This window comes from Canis lupus, chromosome 9 (genome assembly GCF_048164855.1).
Source record: "Canis lupus baileyi chromosome 9, mCanLup2.hap1, whole genome shotgun sequence".
In the NCBI taxonomy this organism is placed as follows: domain Eukaryota; kingdom Metazoa; phylum Chordata; class Mammalia; order Carnivora; family Canidae; genus Canis; species Canis lupus.
This window is the reverse complement of record NC_132846.1, coordinates 28,554,402-28,578,830: the sequence shown is the minus strand read 5'-3', so window position 1 is coordinate 28,578,830 and position 24,429 is coordinate 28,554,402. Positions and strand designations below refer to the sequence as shown.

General features: G+C 37.8%; 1 long non-coding RNA gene across 1 annotated transcript in view; it reads right to left on the bottom strand.

Moving 5' to 3' along the window:
• LOC140639944 (uncharacterized) overlaps positions 1-20,796 on the bottom strand; it is a 49,326-nt gene extending 28,530 nt beyond the window's left edge. The window contains exons 1-3 of the long non-coding RNA XR_012036601.1: positions 20,647-20,796; positions 19,794-19,997; positions 14,929-15,081 (exon numbers count right to left, since the gene is read on the bottom strand). This is a non-coding gene — a long non-coding RNA (uncharacterized lncRNA). The remainder of the gene's footprint in view (positions 1-14,928; positions 15,082-19,793; positions 19,998-20,646) is intronic.
• Positions 20,797-24,429: the final 3,633 nt, after the last annotated feature.

Below are 24,429 nucleotides of genomic sequence, written 5' to 3'. Positions count from 1 at the left end.
ATATTCATATAATTAATCATTAGGGAAATGCAAGTCAAAATCACAATATCACCTTACACCTATTAGAATACATACAACGCACACATGTGCACAACACCCACACATGAATATTATACAGCCATAAGAATGAAATGTTGTTACCTGTGACAACATGGGTAGATCTTGAGGTCATTGTGCTGAGTGAAGTGAGTCAGAGAAAGACATGTTGTATTTTCTCTCTTACATACAGAATCTTAGTGGAGGTGGGGGGCTCATATATATTGAGAACAGATGGGTAATTGCAAGAGACACAGGGGGGTGAGGGTCAGTTTAATAGAACAGCTATCATCAAAAAGACAATAGAAAAGGTTTGCAAGGATATAGAGAAAAGGGAACCCTGTGCACTGTTGGTGAGAACATCAATTGGTTCAGTCACTTTGAAAAACAATACAGAAGTTCCTCAAAAAAATTAAAACTAGATGGAATGGAAAGACCAAACACAGGAGTTAGAAGAGTAAGAGGCAGAAAATCAGTAAAATCAATTCAAGCATATTTACAACAATCAGTCAAAGGATTCACAAAGGGAAAGGATGTGAAATATGACACCATATACCTAAAACATGGAGGAGGGAAGGAAAAATGTAGTGCTTTTGTATATCAATGTAAACATACAGAAAGATATATAAATATATATATATAAATGTACATACATATAATTTTGAGACGGGGGGGTGTGAGGGCAGAAGGGCAGAGGGAGAGAAGAATCTTAAACAGGCTCCACACCAAGCATGGAGCCTGACACAGGGCTCAATCTCATGACCCTGAGATCATGACCGGAGCCAAAATCAAGAATCTGATGCCTAACCAGTGAGCCACTCAGGTGTCCCTATACTAAACATTTTTTTTTGTTTTCATTTAAACTCTACTTAGTTAACACATATGGTAATAATTGGTTTCAGGTATAAAATTGGTAATTCACGGGCAGCCCAGGTGGCTCAGCGGTTTAGCGCCGCCTTCAGTCCAGGTCGTGATCCTGGAGACCTGGGATCGAGTCCCGTGTCGGGCTTCCTGCATGAAGCCTGCTTCTCCTTCTGCCTGTGTCTCTGCCTCTCTCTCTGTGTGTCTCTCATGAATAAATAAATAAAATCTTAAAAAAAAATTGGTGATTCATCACTTACATATAATACCCAGTATGTATCACAAGTGCCCTCAACACCCATCACCAATATAGCCCATCTCCTCACTACCTCCCGCCAAGTAACCCTCAGTTTATTCTTTATAGTTAAGAGCCTCTTATGGTTTGCTTCTCCCTCTCTTTTTTCCCCCTTCCCCTATGTTCATCTGTTTTGTTTCTTAAATTCCACATGAGTGAAATCATATGGTATTTGTCTTTCTCTGAGTTATTTTGCTTAGCATAATAAACTCTAGCTCCATCCACGTCATTGCAAAAAGCAAGATTTCATTCTTTTTTGATAGTTGAGTAATATTCCACTCTATCTATACCACATCTTCTTTATTCATTCATCAGCCAATGGATATTTGGACTCTTTCCATAATTTAGCTATTGTTGATAATGCTGCTATAAACATGAGCCCATTTGAATTAGTATTTTTGTTTCCTTTGAGTAAATACCCAGTAGTGCAACTGCTGGGTTGTAGGGTAGTTCTATGTTTAACTTTCTGAGGAACCTCCATACTCTTCCAGAGTGGCCACACCAGTTTGCATTCCCACCAACAGTGTAGGATGGTTCCTCTTTATATCCTCACCAATATCTGTTGTTTCCTGTGTTAATTTTAGCTATTCTAACAGGTGTGTGGTGGCATCTCATTGTGGTTTTGATTTGTATTTCCCTGACAATGAGTGATGTTGAGCATCTTTTCATGTGTCTGTCAGCCATCTGGATGTCTTCTCTAGAAAAATATCTAATCATGTCTTCTGTCCATTTCTTAACTGGATTAGTTGTTTTTGAGGAGTTGACTTTGATAAATGTTTATAAAGTTTGGATACTAACCCTTTATCAGATATGTCATTTGCATATATCTTCTCTCATTACATTGGTTGCCTTTTAGTTTTGTTGATTGTTTTCTTTGCTGTGCAGAAGCTTTTTATCTTGATAAAGTCCCAATCTTTCATTTTTGCTTTTGTTTCTCTTGCCTCTGGAGACATGACTAGTAAGAAGTTGCTCCAGCCAAGGTCAAAGAGGTTGCTGCCTGTGTTCTCTAGGATTTTGATGGTTTCCTGTCTCACATTTAAGGTCTTTCGTCTATTTTGATTTATAGTATGATATAATGAAGTGATCCAGTTTAATTTTCTGCATGTTGCTGTCTAGTTTTCTCAACATCATTTGTTGAAGAGACTATCTTTTTTTCTATTTCTATATTCTTTCATGTTTTGTCAAAGATTAGTTTATCAGACATTTGTGGGTCATTTCTGGGTTTTCTTTTCTGTTTCATTGATCGATGTGTACTTTTTATGCCAGTACCGTACTGTCTTGATGATTACCACTTTGTAATACAGCTTGAAGTCTGGAATTGTGATACCTCCATCTTTGCTTTTCTTTTTCAGGATTGCGTTGGCTATTCTTGGTCCTTTGTGCTTCCACACAAATTTTAAGATGGTTTGTTCTAGCTCTGTGAAAAATACTGGTGGTATTTTGATAGGGATTGCTTTAAATGTGTGCAAAGCTTTGGATAGTATAGACATTTTAACAATATTTCTTCTTCCAACCCATAAGCATGGAATGTTTTTCCTTTTCTTTGTGTCTTCTTCAATTTCCTTCATAAGTGTTCTATAGCTTTCAGAACATAGATCTTTTACCTCTTTGGTTAGTCTTATTCCTAGGTATCTTGTGGCTTTCAATGCAACTGTAAATGGGAACAATTCCTTGATTTCTCATTCTGCTGCTTCATTATTGGTTGTATAGAAATACAATGGATTTCTTTACAATGATTTTATCTCCTGAAACTTTGCTAAATTCGTGTTTAAGTTCCAGTAATCTTTTGGTGGAGTCTTTCAGGTTTTCTACATAGACTATCATGTCATCTGCAAATAGTGAAGTTTGACTTCATCCTTGACAATTTGGATGCCTTTTATTTCTGTCGTCTGATTGTTGAAGCTAAAACTTCCAGTGCATTAAACAGTAATGGTAAGAGTGGCCATCCCTAACTTATTCCTGACCATAGAGGAAAAGTTCTGTTTCTCCCCATTGAGGCTGATATTAGCTGTGGATCTTCTGGATATGGCCTTTATGATATTGAGGTATGTTCCCTTTATCCATACTTTGTTGAAGGTTTTTATCAAGAATGAATGCTATATTCTGTCAAATGCTTTTTCTGCATTCCTATTAAAAGGATCATATGGCTCTTATCCTTTCTTTTATTAATTAGGTAGATCATGTTGATTTGCAAATATTAAACCCCCCTGCAGAATAAATCCCACTTGATGGCAGTGGCTCATTCTTTTAATGTACTGTTGAATTTGATTTGCTAGTATTTTACTGAGAATTTTTGCATTCATGTTCATCAGAGATATTGGCCTATAATTCTCCTTTTTTTTTTAATTCTCCTTTTTAGTGATGTCTTTGTCTGGTTTTGGCATCAAGGTAATACTGGCCTTGTGGAATGGATTTGGAAGTTTTCCATTCTTTCTTTCTTTCTTTTTTTATTTTTTAGAGTTTGAGAAGAATAGGTATTAATTCTTTAAATGTCTGGTAGAATTCCCCTGGGAAGCCATTTAGCCCTGGACTTTTGTTGATTGCTTTGTTGGCTATGGGTCTGTTCAAATCTTCTATTTCTTCCTGTTTCAATTTGGGTAGTTTCTATGTTTCTAGGAATTTGCCCATTTATTCCAGATTGCCCAGTTTGTTGGCATATAATTTTTCATAATATTCTCTTATAATTGTATTTCTGTGACATTGGTTATGCCCTTTCCTCTTTTATTTGTGGTTTTATTTGGCTTCTTTCTCTTTTCTTTTCTTTTTTTTAAAGATTTTATTTATTTATTCATAGAGACACAGAGAGAGAGAGAGACAGAGAGAGACAGAGAGACAGAGAGAGGCAGAGACACAGGCACAAGGAGAAGCAGGCACTATGCAGAGAGCCCAATGTGGGACTCATCCAGGGTCTCCAGGATCACGCCCTGGGCTGTAGGCGGTGCTAAACCGCGGCTCCACCGGGGCTGCCCTCTCTTTTCTTTTTGAGAAGTCTGATAGGGGTTTATCAATTTTATTAATTCTTTCAAAGAACCACCTCTTAGTTTCACTGATCTATTCTAAAGGGTTTGTTTACATATTGTTTATTTCTGCTCGAATCTTTATTATTTCCCTTCTTCTGCTGGCTTTAGGCTTCTTTTGCTGTTCCTTTTCTAGTTCCTTTAGGGGTAAGGTTAGGTTATGTATTTGAGACTTTCCTTGCTTCTTGAGGTAGGCCTGTATTGCTATATACTTGCCTCTTATGATTGTTTTTGCTGCATCCTAGAGATTTTGGACCATCCTGTTTTCATTTTTGATTTCATGTATTTTTTAATTTCTTCCTTAATTTCCTGGTTAACCCAATCATTATTTAGTAGGATGTTATTTAACCTCCATGTATTTGCAGTCTTTCCAAATTTTTTCTTGTGGTTGATGCCAAGTTTCATAACATTGTGGTCTGAAAATATGCATGGTATGATATCAATCTTTTTGTACTCATTTAGGCCTGATTTGTGACCTGGTATGTGATCTATTCTAGAACATTCTTCTGCTTTAGGGTGAAATATTCTGATTATGTCTGTTCAGTCCATTTGGTCCAATCTGTCATTCACAGCCATTGTTTCCTCGTTGGTTTTCTGCTTTGAGCATCTGTCCATTGCTTGAAGTGGGGTGTTAAAATTCCCTACTATTATTGTATTATTAACAAACACAAGGAAACTCATTGATAATTGATTTACATGTTTGGGTGTTCCCAAATTGGGGGCATAAATATTTACAATTATTAGATCTTTTTGTTGGATAGGACCCTTAATTATGATATAGTACCCTTCTTCATCTCTTGTTGTAGTCTTTGGTTTAATATCTAGTTTGTCTGATATAGGTATGGCTATTCTGGTTTTCCTTTGATGTCCATTACCATGATTTTAAATCTGGAGGTGCCTTTAGGTCTAAAACAAGTCTCTTTTAAGCAGCAAATGGATGGGTCTTTTTGTTGTTGTTGTTTTAATCTATTCTGATACCCTGTATCTTCTGGTTGGAGCATTTAGTCCATTTATATTCAGAGTAATTATTGAAAGATAATAATTTTGTGCTATTGTATTACCTGTAAAGTCACTGTTTCTGGAGATTTTCTCTGTTCCTTTCTAATCTTTGTTGCTTTTGGTCTTTTTTTTTTCCCCCACTTAAAGGGTCCTCTTTAATATTTCTTGCAGGGCTAGTTTAGTGGTTACAAAGCCCTTTATTTTTTGTTTGGGAAGCTCTTTATCTCTCCATCCATTCTGAATGATAGCCTTGCTGGATGAAGTATTTTTGGCTGCATATTTTCCCCTTTAGCATGTTGAAGGTATCATGCCAATTCTTTCTGTCCTGCCAGGTTTCTGCTAACCCGATTTGTCTTCCCTTGTCAATTAGGGATTTCTTTTTCCTTGCTGCTTTCAGGATTCTTTCCTTATGTCCTTATTTTGCAACCTGTAGTACCATGTGTCTTTGTGTTGGCTGGCTTTTGTTGAATCTGGTGAGAGTTCTCTGTGTTTTCTGGATTAGATGACCAATTCCTTCCCCAGTTTAGGGTAGTTTTCAGCTATAACTTGCTCAAATAAACCTTCTGCCCCCTTTCCCCTCTCTTCTTCTTCTGGGATTCCTATGATACAAATGTTATTACATTTTATGGGGTTGTTGAGTTCCCTAAGTCTACATTCATGATCCAATACTTTTCTTTCCCTCTTCTTTTCACCTTCCCTAATTTTCTATAATATTATCTTCTGTATCACTGATTTGTTCCTCTGATTCATCCATCCTCATTATCATTGCATCCAGTTTTGTATCTCAGTTATAACATTTTTTATTGTCACCTTACTAGTTTTTAGCTCTTTTATCTCTGCAGAAAAGGATTCTCTAGTGTTTTCTATGCTTTTCTCAAGCCCAGCTAGTATCCTTAGGATTTTGGTTTTTTTTTGGGGGGGGGGGTAAAGAAGGAGAGGGAGAGAGAGAATCTTAAGGAGGCTCCATGCTCAGTTTGGAGTCTGATGTGGGGTTCGATCTCACAACCCTAAGACCATGATCTGAACCGAAATCAAGAGTCAGACACTCAACCAACTGAGGCTGCCAGGTGCCACTGATTGTTTTAAATTTTGTTTCAGGCATATTATGTATCTGTTTTGTTAGTTCCCTGGCCATGACCTCTTCCTGTTCTTTCTTTTGGGGTGAATTCCTCCATCTTGTCAATTTGTCTAGGTCATGTTATTTGTGTGTTAGGAAAGCTTGTTATATTTCCTGCTTCTAAGAGTAAGGGCTATAATTAGCAAGAGGTCCTATACTGTCCAGGACCTGGTGTTTCAGGAAGTGTTTCAGACTATGCATTCTGCTGTTCTGCTTTGGTTGCTCTTTCCCTCGGGTCAGTCCTCTGCAGAGTTTCTCCTTGCCTACAGTAGGGAATGTTTGGACTTTGTCCATAGTGTCGCAAGTTTTAACTAGGTGTGTTTTGGTCTGCTTGTTAAGAGGCTAGATCGTATTTCCCCTAGAGCTAAAGTTTTGCAGCACTCTATGAGTAGTAGACCTAGTGTGCAGGAGGAGTTTCTAGGGAACAGGCCTGCTGTGGTGGTCCTTAAACTAACTTGCCCTAGTAAAGATACACCTGCAGGGTATGGGAGTTGGGAAGAATGAAGATGCTTGGTGTAATTGGCTTCTGGAAGTGCTATGTTGCTCACTGGTCTGTCAGTGTTGATGAGGGTAGGGGAGAATGGCATCACCCCACTCTCACAACCCCTCCAAGTGGGGAGTTCACACTCTCCACTGTTCAGGAATCCCTCATAGAAGAGCAAACAATCTCCCCTCTTGTGTCCCTGGCCTCTGTCAGATCCCTTCCTTCATCCTGTCTATGTCCAAGCCGTCTGCCTGCCAGGCAGTACAGTACTCCTGTGCTTTATCTCAGGCGCATGGCCTGAGATAAAATCAAAACTCCAGATTTTAGGGACCTGGTACAGGGTGGACCCATGTTGATCCTCTGGGGTAGGGTCTTGCCACGCTACAGCTGGTGCCAGCTGGTCCTAGGAAAGCAGTTGTACAATCATGCAGCAGCTTAGAGTTTATGGTACAGCACAGCAAAAAGGAGGCACCAAGGTTTGCTACCCTTAGCAGGTATCTCTGTTTCTATACTAATGAACACAGCAGCATGCTGGCACCCACCAGCTCTTTGGTCCCCTGAGAGGCCTCATCATCTCTCCTGAACGCACTCCAAGAAGGTGAACTGCCTCTCCCAGTGCTACCCAGGGGATCTTCAAACCACACTGCCTGCTCCTGGGCCTCTTCCCTCCTTCCCTACAGGAGCATCACTATGCCTACCAGTCTCCACTCAGTGGTGCAGACTTCTAAAACTTCAGACTTTAGGCTCCACTGCTTGTATAACCTTGTGAAAATCAGCTGCTCTAATTTTCCCAGTCAATGGTTTTGTGCAATCCTCTGTACACTCCTTTCTATTTATCTCTCTCTCTCCTCTCCCTGATATCAAGGCTCCCTCCCCTCTGCAGCATCCAGAATTCTTTTCTGCCTAGAAGCACATCTCCATGCCTACTACCTACTATAATGTGGCTTCTTTACTTCCTCTATTTCTGCAGTTTGTTATTTCAGCATTCAGATTGATTTCTTGGGTGTTCAGAATGATTTGATACTTCTCTAGCTGTGTTTTAGGGATGAGTCGAGCCTAGGGTCTCCCTATGCTCTGCCATCTTAATTCCTCCTATTTAGTGATTTTTGAATGGGTTCAAACTTAAGCAACCATCAACTTAATAGAGACTGATACATGCTATATATAAGATAAGATGCTATATATAAACCTAACTGTAAGTACAAAAATTTGTAATAGATATGCAAAAAATAAAGAGAATGGAATTCAAGTATATCACTAAAAAGATACATCAAGCTACAAGAAAAAAGAACAAGAGAAGAAAGGGACAGAGAAGAACTATAAAAAAATCACTAAAACAAGTAACAAAATGGCAATAAGTACATACCTATCAATAATTACTTTGAATATAAATGGACTAAATGTTCCAATCAAAAGACAGCACAGCATGAAGGAATGGATAAAAAAAATAAGAACTATCTATATGCTCCCTATGAGATACGTACTTTGGATGTAAAGACACATGCAGGTTGAAAGTGAAGAGATGGAAAACATTCATCATGCAAATGGAAGTGAAAAGAAAGGTGTGGTAGCAGTACTTAATATTGACATCAGACAAAATGGACAAAGTCCATAAAAAGAGACAAAGAAAGAGACTACATAATCATAAGGGGAACAATCCAAAGAAGATATAAACAATTGTAAATATGCAGCACTCAATGTGAGAGCACCCAAATACTTAAAGCAACTATTAACAAAGGAAGTAACCATTAGTAATCCAATAATAGTATGGGACTACAACCCCTCATTTACATCAATGGATAGATCATCTAAACAGAAAATCAACAAAGAGATGGGCTTTGAATGACATATTGGACCAGATGGATCTAACAGATATATTCTCCTAAACAGCAGAATACACATTTTGTTCAAGTGCATACAGAACATTGTCTAAAATAGATCACGTTAGGCCACAAGATAAATCTTGATAAATTAAAAAAGATTAAAGGCATACTATGCATCTTATCCAACCACAATACTTTGAAACTAGAAATCAACCAAGAGAAAAAAATCTGGAAAGAGCACAAATACATGGATGAAATAACATGTTATTAAACAATGAATGATTTGACCATGAAATCACAGAGAAAAAAAATGCATAGAGGCAAATGAAAATGAAAACAGTGGTCCAAGATTTCTGGAAAGCAGCAGAAGCTGTTCTAAGAGAGAAGTTTAAAGCAGTTCAGGCCTAAATCAAGAAGAAAAATCTCAAATAAACAACATAACCATACATTTAAAGGAGCTAGAAAAAGAAGACCGAGCAAAACCCAAGCCCAGAAGGCAGGACAAAAATCAAGATTAGGATAGAAATAAACAATAAAGAAACTAAAAAAACAAACAAAACCCCCAAAGAACGATAAAAGAAACCAGGAGTTGGTTCTTTGAAAAGATCAATAGAATTGATAAATCTTTAGCCAGATTCTTCAGAGACAGAGAGCAGAGACTCAAAATCAGAAATGAAAGAAGAGAAATAATAACTGACACCTTGGCAATATAAAGGATTATATGAGAATATTATAGAAAATAATAGGCCAACAAACTGGACAACCTAGAATAAACTGGAGCACCTGGTGGCTCAGTTGGTTAAGTGTCCACTTTCAGCTTAGGTCATGATCTCGGGGTGCTGGGATTGAGCCCTGGATTGGGCTGCCTGCTCACAGAGAAGTCTGCTTCTCTCTTCCTCTGAACTATCCCCTGCCCCCGCTCATGCTCTCTCTTACTTTCTCTCTCAAATAAATAAATAAATAAATAAACAAATAAAATATTTTTAAAAATATTCCTAGAAACCTATAACCTCCCAAAACTGAATCAGGAAGAAACAGAAAATTTGAACAGCAGTGAAATTGAATTAGTAATCAAAAAACTCCTAACAAACAAAAGTCCAGGATCAGAGAGATTCACAGGTGAATTCTACCAAGCAGGAAGAGTTAATACCTATTCTTCTCAAACTATTCCAAAAAATGGTAGGGGAAGGAAAGCTTCCAATTCATTCTATGAGGCCAACATTACCCTGACACCAAGACCAGATAAAGTCACTACAAGAAAGGAAACTACAGGCCAACATTTCTGATGAACATGGATACAAAAATCCTCAACAAAATATTAGCAAGTCAAATCTAACAATTTAAAACATCATTTACCATGATCAGCTGGGGTTTATTCCTGGGATGTAAGGGTGGTTCAATATTCATGAATCAATCAACATGATACATCACACCAACAAGAGAAAGGATAAAAACCGTACAATCATTTCAACAGATGCAGAAAAAGTATTTGACAAAGTACAACAACGATTAGTAATAAAACTCTCAACAGAATGCAGTTAGAGGGAACATACCTCAACATAATAAAAACCATATATGAAAAACCATAGCTAACATCATGCTCAATGATGAGAGCTTTTCAAAAAAACTGAGAGCTTTTTCCCTAAAATTAGGAAAAGACAAGGATATCCTCTCTCACTACTTTTATTCAACATATTTCAACATAGTACTGGAAGCCCTCACCACACCAATCAGACAAGAAAAAGAAATAAAAGGCATCCAGACTTTGATGAGGAAGAAGTAAAACTTTCACTATTTGCAGATGACACGATACCATACATGGAAAACCCTGAAGACTCCATAAAAAAACAAAACAAAACAAAATCTAGAACTGACAAATGAATTCAGTGAAGTCACAGGATACAAAAACCAATATACAAAAAACCTTTGCATTTCTATACAACAATATGAAACAGAAGAGAAATTAAGAAAACAGTCCCATTTGTAACTGCACCAAAGATAAAACACCTAGGAATAAACTTAACCAAGGAGGTGAAAGACCTGTACTCTGAAGGCTATAAAACATGGATGAAAGAAATTGAAGATGACACAACAAATGGAGAGATACTCCATCCTCATGCATTGAAAGAATAAATACTGTTAAAATATCCACAGTACCCAAAGCAATCTCTAGATTTAATATCATCTCCACAAAATACCAATAGCATTTTTCACAGAACTAGAACAAATAATCCTAAAATTTGTCTAGAACTACAAAAGACCCCAAATAGCCAAAGCAATCTTGGAAATGAAAAACAAAACTGGAGGTATCACAATCCCAGATTTCAAGATGTACTGCATAGCTGTAGTTATCAAAACAGTATGGTACTGGCACTAAAAAAACAGATATATAGATCAATGGAACAGAAAGCCCAGAAATAAATACACAATTATACAGTCAATTAATCTACCACAAAGGAGGCAAGAATATGCAATTAGAAGAAAGTCTCTTCAACAAATGGTGCTGGGAAACTTGAAGAACTACATGCAAAAGAATGAAACTGGACCACTTTCTTGCACCATAAACAAAAATAAACTCAAAATGGATCAAGGACCTAAATGTGAGACTTGATATAATAAAAATCCTGGAAGAGATCATAGTAATTTCTCTGACACTGGCTGATCTAGACTGATCTCCTGAGGCAACTGAAACAAAACCAGAAGTAAACTATTGAGACTATATCAAAACAAGAAATTTCTGCATAGCAAAGGGAATAATCAAGAAAACAAGACAACTTGGGGATCCCTGGGTGGATCAGAGGTTTAGCACCTGCCTTTGGCCCAGGGTGTGATACCGGAGTCCTGGGATCGAGTTTCACATCAGGCTCCTGCATGGACCCTGCTTTTCCCTCTGCCTGTGTCTCCGCCTCTCTCTCTTTCTCTCTCTCTCTCTCTCTCCATGATACATACACACAACACCACATTTTCTTTATCCATTCATCCCTTGAGGGACACTCGAGGTTGCATCATGTCTTGGCTATTATTAAAAAGTGCTACAGTGGGTACAGATATCTTTTTGACCTAGTGTTTTCATTTTCTTCTGATAAATACCCAGAAGTGGAATTGCCAGAATCTCTCTGACTCTAATGAATAAATTAAAAAAAAAAAAACAAAAAAAAAACAAGACAAGCTACTGAGTGAGAAAAGATATTTGCAAATGCAATATCTAATAAGGGGTTAGCATCCAAAATATATCAAGAACTTCTACAATTCAACACCAAAAAATAATCCAATTAAAAAATGAGCAGAAGACATGAATAGACATTTCTCCAAAGAAGACATACAGATGGCCAACAGACACATGGAAAGATGTTCAACAGTATTCACCATCAGGGAAATGCAAATCAAAAGCACAATGAGATATAACTTCACACCTGTCAGAATGGAAAAATAAAAAATGTAAGAAACAACAAGTATTGACAAGGATATGGAGAAAAAAGGAACTCTTGTGCACTATTTGTGGGAATGCAAACTGGTAGAGCCACTGTGGAAAACAGTATAGAAGTTCCTCAAAAAATTAAAAATAGAATTACCATATGATCCAATAATTCTGCTAAATGGTATTTATTTACCCAAAGAATGCAAAAAACACTAGTTTGGAAAGATATATGTACATATATGTTTACTGCTATTTATTTACAATAGCCAAAATATGGAAGACACTCAAGTGTCCATTGATAGATGAATGAGTAAAGATGTGCCATATATATATACATGTATAATGAAATATTATCCAGCCATAATAAAGAATGAACTCTTGCCATTTGCAACAATAGGAATGGATCTAGAGAGTATAGTGCTAAGTCAAATAAGTCAAAGACAAATACCATATGACCTCATTCATATGTGGAATTTAGGAAACAAATTTTAAAAAGATACAAACCAAAAAAACCCAAAAACAGACTCTTAAATATAGAGAACTGGTGGTTACCAGAGGGGAAGTGAGTGGGGCAATGGGTGAAGTAGGTAAAGGTTAAGATTACACTTATGATGAGCACTGAGTAATATACAGAATTGTTGAATCACTATATTGTACATATGAAACTTCTATAATACTCTATGTTAATTATACTGGAATTAAAAAATTAAATAGAGACATTAAAAAAATTAAAACTAGAACTATCATATATCTGGCAATTCCACTTCTGGGTATTTATCTGAAGAAAATGAAAACACTAGGTCAACTCTGCCTCTCTCTCTCTCTCTCTGTGTGACTATCATAAATAAATAAAAATTTTTAAAAAATTAAAAAAAGATATCTGTACCCCCATGTTCACTGTAGCACTTTTTAATAATAGCCAAGACATGAAGCAACCTCGAGTGTCCCTCAAGGGATGAATGGATAAAGAAAATGTGGTGTTGTGTGTATATGTATCATGGAATATTATTCAGCCAGACCAAAAAATTGAAGAAAATCTTGCCATTTGTGACAACGTGGATAGATGTTGAGGGCACTATGCTAAGTGAAATAAGTCAAATAAAGGCAAATACCATATGGTCTCATTTTATGTGGAATCTAATAAAAGAAAGAAACTAAATTCTAACTAAATTAAACTAAATTCATAGAACAGAGTAGACTGGTGGTTGCCAGAGTCAGAGCTGTGGTGGAGGTGGAAGAAATGGGCGAAGGTGATCAAAGGGTATACATTTCCAGTTATAAGATGAACACATTCTGGGAATGTAGTACACAGCATGGTGACTATAGTTAACAATGCTGTATTGTTTATTTGAAAATCGCTAAGTGAATAAGTCCTAAAGAATTCTCAACACACACATGCACTATAACTACATAGGGTGATGGATATGTTAACTAAAATTATGTTAATCATTTCAAAATATATTCATATATCAAATCATCAAGTTGTGCACCTTAAACTTACAAAGTAACATGTCAATTATCCCTCAATAAAGGGGGGTGGAGAATGACAGGCAGACAAGCTATAATTATTTAGATTTTGATATCTGGACAGTTCTATATGTATACATGTACATATTTTTTTATTGGAGTACGATTTGCCAACACATAGTATAACACCCAGTGCTCATCCTGTCAAGTGCCCCCCTCAGTGCTCATCACCCAGTCACCCCATTACCCTGCCCACCTGCCCTTTCACTACCCCTTGTTCGTTTCCCAGAGATAGAGGAGTCTCACGTTTTGTCACCCTCTCTATTTTTTCCCATTAACTTTCTCTCCTTTCTCCTATAATCCCTTTCACTACTTTTTATATTCCCCATATGAGTGAAACCAAATGATGATTTTCCTTCTCTGATTGACTTAGTTCACTCAGCATAATACCTTCCAGCTCCATCCATGTCGAAGCAAATGGTGGGTATTCGCCGTTTCTAATGGCTGAGTAGTTTCCATTATATGTATATATATATATATATAATCTCACATCTTCTTCATCCATTTGGACAGTTCATAAAAATGAAGTAAGCCTACAATTTTAAGAACTGATTATAGGGCAGCCCTGGTGGTGCAGTGGTTTAGTGCCACCTGCAGCCCGGGCTGTGATCCTGGAGACCCGGGATCGAGTCCCACGTTGGGCTCCCTGCATGGAGTCTGCTTCTGCCTGTGTCTCTGCCCCCCTCTCTCTCTCTGAATAAATAAATAAATAGTTCTTAAAAAAAAAAAAAAGAACTGATTATATTTGTTGTCAATGGCTAAGTTTAAGCTTTCAAGAGAAAACTAGAATTTTGAAAAAACCTATATCTGCCATGGTGGCTTTGCCATACTTCCTGATACTTATAGACTTCTTGGGTTAAATCAGTGGTAATCTTTTACAATGTGCTTTTAAGATATTATATAATGATATACATCAGAATTAGAAGATGTACGCAATTTAGTAAGCAATATTTGATTAATGCATGAGGTTATAAAATCTTGCCAAGGAGTGCCTGGGTGGCTCAGTCAGTGAAGCATCTAACTCTTGATTTCAGCTCAGGTCATGATCTCAGGGTGGTGAAGCTAAGCCCTGGGGTCAGGCTTCCACACTGGGCATAGAGCCTGCATAAGATTCTATCTCTCCCTCTCTCTCTGCCCCCGCCATCCAGCTCATGCTGTGTTTCTCTCTCTCTCTTTCTCTAGAAAAAAAAAGAAAGAAAGAAAGAAAGAAAGAAAGAAAGAAAGAAAGAAAGAAAGAAAGAAAGAAAAATCTTGCCAAGATAAAAAGATCCAAAGTCTAGGACAGACAATAGATATTAATGTAGGAGAACCCAAAAAGTTCATTAGTTTCTGATTCCACATTACAACTTACTTTTGAGGGGCAGCCCGGGTGGCTCAGCGGTTGAGCACTGCCTTTGGCCCAGGGCCTGATCCTGGAGACCCGGGATCAAGTCCCACGTCGGGCTCCCTGCATGGAGTCTTCTTCTCCCTCTGCCCGTGTCTCTGCCTCTCTCTCTGTGTGTCTCTAATGAATAAATAAATAAAATCTTTAAAAAAAACCCAACAACTTACTTTTGAGAAACTACTGTTTGTTGAATGTGGTTTGGTATCAGTGACTAATATCCACAATTATCTGAAAAATATATTAAAATATTCACCCTCTTTCCAACTACTTAACATGTGAGTCCAGACATTCTTCACATAACTTCCACCAAAACAATGCATATATACAACAGATTGAATGCAGAAATAGATGAGATAATTCAGCTATTGTGTATTAACCCAGACTTTAAAGAGATTTCTCTTTTATTTATTCATTTTTTAAAATAGGCTCCATGCCCAATGTGGGGTTTGAACTCATGACCCTGAAGTCAAGAATTGCATGCTCTACTGACTGAGCCAGCCAGGTACCCCTAAAGAGATTTCTTTATAGCTCTTCTCACCAAATATTTTTGTTTTGGAAATATGGTCATTTTTCACAAAAATACATTATTTGTGTTAACATATAATGTTATTATAAAATAATACTTTAAAATTTTTCTCAAATTCAATTCTAATATGGTCATTAATATTGACAGATATAATCCATATAAGCAAAATCTCTTTAATGTCTTCAATAATTCTTAAGAGTACAAAGTAGTCCTGAGACCAAAAAGTTTGAGAACGATTACTATATGTTATTTATATTTAGCCTACAGACAAGCATAATTTTATCAATCTGCTGTCATTTGTTTCATTTTTCACCAAAGAATACATATATCTAGTATCATAAACCGTTGGTTTTAAATCCGTTTCCCACTCATTTTTTCAGAACCTGAGAAAATGACCTATTCCATAAAGAGGAAAAAGTAAAGATGACAACAATTTTTTTCATCAAAAAGAATGCAAGCAATGTATTGGAATACTATCTACTAAGAAGATAAAGAGGATTCTAGCCTAGAATATCTTACCCAATGAAAAAATAAAAACAAAAAACTGTTTAAAAATGTCAAAGGTAGGGATCCCTGGGTGGCTCAGCGGTTTAGCGCCTGCCTTTGGCCCAGGGCATGATCCTGGGAGTCCTGGGATCGAGTTCCATATCGGACTCCTTGCATGGAGCCTGGTTCTTCCTCTGCCTGTGTCTTTGCCTCTCTCTCTCTCTCTCTGTCTATCATGAATAAATAAATAAAATATTAAAAAAAATAAAAATAAAAATAAAAAATAAAAATGTCAAAGGACCTTTTCAGATATAAACAAGCTATAATATTAAATCAACAATAGACCTACACTACTAAAGATATTAAAGGAAAACTTTTACATAGGTAAATAATTATACCAATCAGAAATGTGGATCTAAAAAACAACAACAACAAAATGAAGAGTACTAGAAATTCTAACTACATGGGCCAATGTATTATTTATCTCTTGCTGCTGTAACAAATTACCACAAATTTACAGGCTTAAACAATTTCGTTCTCTAAGTTAGGAGTGTAACATAGGTCCCATTGGGCTAAAATTAAAATATTGTCAGGGCCGCACTCCTTTCTGCACTCCCCCCCCCTTTTTTTTTAATTTATTCATGATAGACAGAGAGAGAGAGAGAGAGAGAGAGAGAGAATGGCAGAGACACAGGAGGAGGGAGAAGCAGGCTCCATGCCGGTAGCCTGACGCGGGACTCGATCCCAGGACTCGATCCCCAATGCCAGGACTCGATGCCGGGACTCCAGGATCACGCCCTGGGCCAAACAGGCGCTAAACCCCTGAGCCACCCAGGGATTCCCCCTTTCTGAACTCTTTAGGAGATTAAAGAGACACACTCTCACACAATGCTGATAGGAAATGCAGTGATCAAAACCTTGAAACTATTTGCAAGCTATTTGCATTAGTTTTTATTAACAAGTTATCACAAATTTAGTGGTGGAAAACAAAACAAATCTGTCACTCACAATTAGAAGTTCAAATTCCATCTGAAGGGGCTAAAGTCCACGTGTCAGCACAGCTGGTTCCTTCTTGAGCCCCACCCCCTCAGCCTCCACCCCCAGGGGAGAATTAACTTTCTTGGCTTTTTCAGCTTATGGACAACGCTAACCTATGTTCCTTATCTGTTCCTTAGCTCACAGCTCATACATCACTCCAACCCCTTGCTCCCACCATTACATTGCCTTCTGTTCTTTTTTTTTTTTTTTAAATTTATTCATAGAGATGCAGAGAGAGAGAGAGAGAGAGAGGCAGAGACACAGGCAGAGGGAGAAGCAGGCTCCATGCAGGGAGCCCGACGCGGGACTCGATCCTAGAACTCCAGGATCACGCCCTGGGCCGAAGGCAGGTGCTAAACCGCTGCGCCACCGGGGCTGCCCTGACTTCTGTTCTTATGAAGACCCTTGTGATTACCTTGGGCCCACTTGGAGAATCCAAGCTACTTTCCCTATCTCAAGATCCTTAATCACATCTCCAAAATCCCTTTACCATGTTAGGGTTCCATATGCATAGGTTCTGGGGATTAAGATGTAGACACCTTTTGGGTGACATTATCTAGCCTACTACACTCTGACCCAAGGATTCTAATTTTAAAAGCTTAATTCATAGAAATATGCACAGGGATTCAACTAGAAGGATGTTCACATGAGAAACCAATCACTAACTTGATTGTGGAAGAATTTCTCCATAACTTCAACAAAAGCTACACTGCTTGTTCTTTATTTGGACTGTCCAACCATGTATCCTCATATTGCACTCAGTAGTATCAGAGTTCAAATATTACTTATTAATACTACTATTAGAATCAAATAAATTTTGGGATTTAGAAGGGAGCAGTTTTTATGTGAAGGATGATGTGTTTATGGGGTAAGAGAAATGAAGACAATAAAGAAAGGAGTTTGAAATTCCTTTCTTCCCTCTACATTCTCAGCCATTGTAAACCCATGTAAGAAATATCCTCAATGTTGTCACTGGAAAAATCACTGATACTATAATTAAGAAAACTCTCCTGGTTGCCAGATACGATCATTCAGTTCTATTAATTAATCATGTATAAGATAGTCAGGCTTGGCATCAAGTCTATATGCGTTCTTAATTTGGAGGAGACTATTATGGAAATTCCAAATGTCAGTTTAGAAGCCTAATAGCATTATGAAGTTAACAGTGCAATACATCAGAGAAATATAGTATTTGAATGTTACTACTGCGTGATTTAGAATAGAAGTTCCAAACAGAACTTCTCAATAGAAGTTAATAAAATTCAGAGGCCTTGTTGTAATACATTAATTAATCATAAGGAAGAAATCTGGGTTTTCTATGCCCTTTATTTATACCATCCTTTCATCATTCTTTTCCAGTGATTTCTGAGACATTCCCTTCACTCTTTTTCAATGGCTCATAGTTTTTTGTTTTGTTTTTGTTTTTTTGCCAGATTCCATGTCTTCTGATATGATATCTTCACATTTCTTTCTCAATTCTATCACTTCCACTCTACTCCCAACTACTGGCTAAAGTTTCACAACTGGTAACTTATCATTTTAAACTCATAAAATTCCCCTCTGACTACAACCTCCTATTCATGCCCTCCCATTTCCTCAGGCCACTGAATCTGCTCTTTGTCTACATTGTTATTTCTAGTTCCTCAACTTGTTTAGCATGAGGTAAACAGCATCACCAGCCAAAGACAAAGGATCCTGATATTTAATGACCTGTTTAGACCTGTCTTGACTAAACTCAAGGTCTGGATTAAGTTTTTAAAGACACTAAGCTTTTTAAAGTAAAATATTTTAAAGATTTAGTGATATAAGAAAGCACAAGACAAAAGCCTGATTTCTTTAACAGTCTTAATTCCCACAACTGTTTAGACTTTTCTATAGTAAAATGTCTTTAATGCTACCCACCAGTTCATTTTCAACTACTCCTCCAATACCAATCTCAAACTTTTTAGAAGATTTATTTATGTTAGAGAGAGGGTGCAAACACGAGCAGGAGGGGCAGAGAGGAAGAGAGAATCTGAAGCAGACTCTGCACTGAGCACAGAGCCTAGAGCCCAACATGGAACTCAATCCCATGACCCCGAGATCATGACCCAAGCCCAAAACAAGAGCTAGGCACCTAACCAACTGCACCCCCCAGGCATCCCTCAATTTTAAATCTGGACAAATCTCTTAGTTTATTGGATTTCACCCTCAAGTAGGTCCTTTGCAGAAGGGCCATGCTATTGTATTCCCACAAGTTTTCTGTGTTTCATTGCCTTTCTTTTATCCCTGAAACTTCAGCCTTTATCATCTTAATTTGTTCCAAATTGTACATATTTCTTAAATTCTATCTTTTCCTAGGTACTACCTCCTAGAGTTCTCTTAATTCCAATTCCAATCTGGATTGAGTTCCAGTTATCCAGTTGTGATACACAGATTTACATTCATTAGTCTCCTGGATTAGATTCACTACTTCTTTAACTCTTATTTTTCTCTTTTTGTTTTGCTTGTCATCTGTATGTGTGAGAGTTTATTCTCTCATTTTGGAAGAAGTTACCTTTGGTAACTTACTAGGATAGGATATATGGGAAGTATACTTTCTGAGTTCCTTCATATGAACTAAAAAATATCTTTACTCTCCTTTTGCTTTTGATTGACACTTTGGCTAGATATGGAATTATACACTAAAACTGATTTTCCCTCATTTATTTGAAGTCATTGTCCCATTGTTTTATAGCAGTCTTTGTTGATGATGAAAAATCTGATGCTAGTCTGATTTTCATTGCTTTATAATTGAAGTTACCACAAGATATGAAATGAAGTAAAGCATTTGAGGCAGGAAGACTCTGAAGAGAGGAGGCCACAGGATGGAGTAGGAGATGGCAGTATTAAAAGACTAGTGAAATCTCCAATAGCAAATGAAGACAGATGAATGTATTGTCTCAATTTCCATTTGGGACTTCTGGACATCATCTTTACAGGAGGCCTCTGCATCAGCATGTAGCAGCTACAGCAAAAGAGAAATAGTGGTGTGGCTTATTTAGGCAGATGGAATAAAGATGGTGTTTCTAAGTATCCCTTGGCTCCCATGTAGTGAGGAAAGGATGCAGGTATTTCCACATTTTAGGTATATGTCAACAGCCCCCCACCCCCCATAATGACGGCCCTGGGAAAATTTTTAATGAGTTCTCAAAACAACAACAACAACAAAAACAAACAAAAAAAAAAACAACCTCTCACTATAGGTCAAGTAAAAATTGATAATTGCAAAGAACAGTTAAAAATAAAACTGAAAATGGCTGAATATAAGACCTAATTTTGGAAGAAAAAAGTTGCTAGGGCTAGAGAGACAGGGATATACAGAAAGGCCTACGAGGACATACAACTGAAGTTAAAAACTACCATTGTCAACCTACAAGACTCATTTTGGCTACCTGTCAAGGTTTCAGAGGACCTCTAAATCTATGCAATAACAATATATAGGAACAAGAGGTAAACTTAGGGACAGAACTTGACTTTTTTTGATCAGACTTACCATACTAAACCTCTACATTATTGGTGGGAGGGAGGACTTATCAGGCAATAAGAGTTTGGGAATCCAACTTAGTTGCTAGTATTAAGCATTTACATTTTCAGAATGGTGTAAACAGGGGTACCTAGGTGGCTCAGTCAGGTAAGCATCTGCCTTTGGCTCAGGTCATGATCCCTTCAAGCCCCTCCCTTGGGCTCTCTGCTCAGCGAGGAGCCTGCTTCTCCCTTTGCTTCTTGCTCACTCTCTCTCCCTGTCAAAGAAATTAATTAACTAAATTAAAAGAACCGTGTAAACATCACACATCCTTATCCTTCATAGGAAACAACTAAAGCTTCTACTTCAAAGGGGAAGAACAAAACTTTATAGGCTTGAAGAGCCCTAGGTCCTCACATAGTTATTACCACTTCCTCATGATTCATATTTAGTTTATCTTGTTACATGTCCCAGGAGAAAGGGTTAAAGAGTAGACACTCCTCTCCTCCTTTTTGAGGAGAAGCTTCATATGTAAGGCTTACTGCCATTTGGTTCTTTCTTGAACAATCCTTTATCAGATAATTTACCCTTTCAAATTACACACTTATAGCAAGAGAAAATAAAAATAGCATAAGAACCTTGACTCTCTTTGAAAGCAGCAATCAGACATGGAATTTTATTTTTATGCTAATGATGATTTTATATAATGCTGATATTGTAACTTTTACTTTCTTTAATTTTAGTGAAAACAACAATAACTATAAATATTTTTAAAGATGAGGGGCCCCTGGGTGGCTCCGTGGTTGAGCTTTGGCTCAGGTCATCATCCCAGGGCAGGGAGCCTGCTTTTCCCTATGTCTGTGTCTCTGCCTCTCTCTGTGTCTCTCATGAATAAGTAAATAAAATCTTAAAAAATATATTTTTAAAGATGAGAAATCACCTATATGCCCATTATCCTACTAGGGCAACTGTTTTAATTTTTGTATATTTCCTCCTGCCTACCTGGCACAAAAATGTGTGGCTGAAAGACACTTTGAAAATCAACTAGTCCAATTTCTTCACTTTCAGATGGGAAAACTATGACCCACAGAGCTATGAGATTAGCCCAGAGTCACACCTTATCATTTTGTTTAAAATAAATTTTAATCCTAAATTAATAAAAAAAATAGTTAAGACATGAGTAAGTCCCTAATTGTTGATTTTCTCCACTGAGAAACTACCTGCAAGGGGGAAAATATCTCTATTATGTAATATAGTATTAGTCCTCCCAAAAGCGGTATCTGGAGAATTATAAATGCAAAGTCTGGATTCTGTAATAAAAACTCCCAGCAGCCCAGGAACTTCTAGAAAACAGATGTGAATTCAAAGCCTCTGGATTTAAGGATTTGTATTAAAAATTTACATACTGCTATGCGTTGCTACTGCTGAGATTGTCTCCAGACTGTGGATTCTGGAATGTACTCTCCTTGATAAGGCAGCAAATTATAACTCAAAAAGAGCACCTAATTGAGGCTTTCTCTGTGCTGTAATTCAAAGAATTGAAATAGCATTGCAAAGGGAGAGTCCTTAGTACGGAACACAGATGGCTTTCAAAACGATGTTAGAGAGAGTCTGGACTCATAATAGTGGGATTCTTACTGTGCCACAGCAGAAAAAGGCACAACATGGGAACAGAAAACTCCAGTTCTGAAGACTAGTCTGCCACTAACTAGGAATATAATCAGAGGCAAAACACTTAATTTTTACAGTTTTGTTTCACATTGATAAAATGAGGTTAGCCTGGCTGATCTCAGAATTCTTTTCCTACTATAAGATTCTGATTCTTGGGATCCCTGGGTGGCGCAGCGGTTTGGTGCCGCCTGCAGCCGGGGGTGTGATTCTGCAGACCCAGGATCGAGTCCCACGTCGGGCTTCCTGCATGGAGCCTGCTTCTCCCTCTGCCTGTGTCTCTGCCTCTCTCTTCGCTCTCTCTGAATGAATAAATAAATAAATCTTAAAAAAAAAAAAAGATTTACAGGGCAGCCCGGTGGCTCAGCAGTTTAGCGCCACCTTCAGCCTTGGGTGTGGTCCTGGAGACCCAGGATCAAGTCCCACGTCCGGCTCCCTGCATGGGGCCTGCTTCTCTCTCTGCCTGTGTCTCTGCCTCATTCTCTTTCCTCTCTGTGTTTCTCATGAATAAATAAAATTAAAAAAAGATTACATTCTTACAGGAGTTATCCTTGATTTCTCTTTCTCTTACACTTCATATTCAATCTGTGAGCAAATTCTGTTTGCTCTAAGTCCAAAATATGAGTACTTCTCATCCTCTCTACTGCTGTTACCCTGCTCCAAGTGAGCGAGAATTTCTGATTGATCTTCCTGCTTTCACTCTTGTTCTTTCAATCCATTCTCAACACAGCATCCAAAGTGATCTTATGACAACATTGTTAGATCATGTCACTCCTCTGCTCAGAGTGAAATTCTTTGCAATGAGCCACAAGACCCTTGAATGCCCTAGCCATTGTTACCCAATTTGTTTCCCACTAATTTCTTCTACTCCAGCTACTTAACTCTTCCTGATCCAGTTTGCCAAGTAACTCCAGTATCTCCTTCTCATGAGCCTTCTCTGGTCATTCTACCAGGGTCTAAAATCGCTGACCGTCTTTTTCTTGTTTTATTTTCACTTCCACAGTTTTTACTATGTAACACAGTATATTTTACTTATTTTCCTTCTTTATTGTCTTTCTTCCCCATGAGAGTAGATATTCCTGTCTCTTTTGTATATATTGCTATATCTGAAGCATTTAGAACAGTGCCTAGCACAGTGGATGCTCAATATGTATTTGTTGGCTATGGAATTAATTGTGAGAAACTCTGTACCAAGGGAGCATAACAGGATACAAAGATGGAGACAGACACTAGATAAAACATCTAATTTGCTTGGCAAAACAAAATTTGATCATCGTCCTAATCTTACGTAGTCAAAAACTTCTTGTTTTTAAAATTGTTTTACATCTCTTTTAGGATGTTTTCGACCTCAGAAAAATCATTCTCCGTTATCAAAGCCTTACCCTGTTTACTAGGAAATGCATCCCCTTATTTTCCAAACGTTATTGTGTACATTTGGCAGCTCCTCTAAGTTAAACAGAAGTTGTTTTATTTTTTTTTTTTTAAGATTTTATTCATGAGGCACACACACACAGAGGCAGAGACATCGGCGGAGGGAGAAGCAGGCTCCATGTAGTGGGACTCGATCCTGGGAGGACTCGAACCTGGGACTCCAGGACCACGCCCTGGGCCGAAGGCAGGCGCTAAACCGCTGAGCCACCAGGGCTGCCCCTAAGTTCTATTTTATTTTTATTTTTTTAATTTTTATTTATTTATGATAGCCACAGAGAGAGAGAGAGGCAGAGACACAGGCAGAGGGAGAAGCAGGCTCCATGCACCAGGAGCCCGACGTGGGATTCGATCCCGGGTCTCCAGGATCGCGCGCCCCAGGCCAAAGGCAGGCGCCAAACCGCTGCGCCACCCAGGGATCCCCCTAAGTTCTATTTTAAATTAAAAATTTCAGGTCTTGACCTTTAGTGCTCCTAAAATCCTTAAAAAATTTTGTAATACTAAATTCCAAGCGGAAATATGTGGCTATTCAATGTAACAATGAAAGTGACGATGAGCTATAAGGCTAACATCAAATTTAGCGAAGTAAAAGGTAGTATAAACTCCATTTTGCTTTCTTCCTGTTTTTCTTTTATCAGAGAGATGCTTCGTGGCATACAGGTGATGATCGATTTATCTGTAATCAGGACTGAACAGAGTAATTTTTCAAGAAAAAGAGGCATCTTGAATTTTTTTGTCACCGCACTAGCCTCGGGGTTAGTAGTGTCCAATCCTATCCGCATTCTGCGTTGTCACGGACTGAGCCGCCCAAGAAACTCCAGGAGGGACGTCCTCACTC